Source organism: Corvus brachyrhynchos, unplaced genomic scaffold (assembly GCF_000691975.1).
Source record: "Corvus brachyrhynchos isolate BGI_N302 unplaced genomic scaffold, ASM69197v1 scaffold933, whole genome shotgun sequence".
In the NCBI taxonomy this organism is placed as follows: Eukaryota; Metazoa; Chordata; class Aves; order Passeriformes; family Corvidae; genus Corvus; species Corvus brachyrhynchos.
The window spans coordinates 125,393-125,646 of record NW_008237401.1 but is presented as its reverse complement, the minus strand read 5'-3'; positions in this window follow the sequence as shown (position 1 = coordinate 125,646).

The window sequence follows — 254 nt, the reverse complement described above, 5'->3', positions numbered from 1 at the left end:
AGCTCAGAGCTGCCTTTTGGGGGGGGGTTGGGCCTTTTTTTAGATTATTTTTCAACCCAGTTGACCCCACAAAGAAATATCCCCTTGTCTGGGGTGGAGAAGGAGACTTTCACCTGTGAGGGATGTGGAGCCACAGGGGCTGCAATGAGCAATTCAGGAACTCCCAAAATCCAAAGGAAGAAGCAACCAAAGGGAGATCGGCATCCGTAGGGCTCGTGAGGAGCGGCTTCAGCCCAAATGAGCTTGAGTTTGTG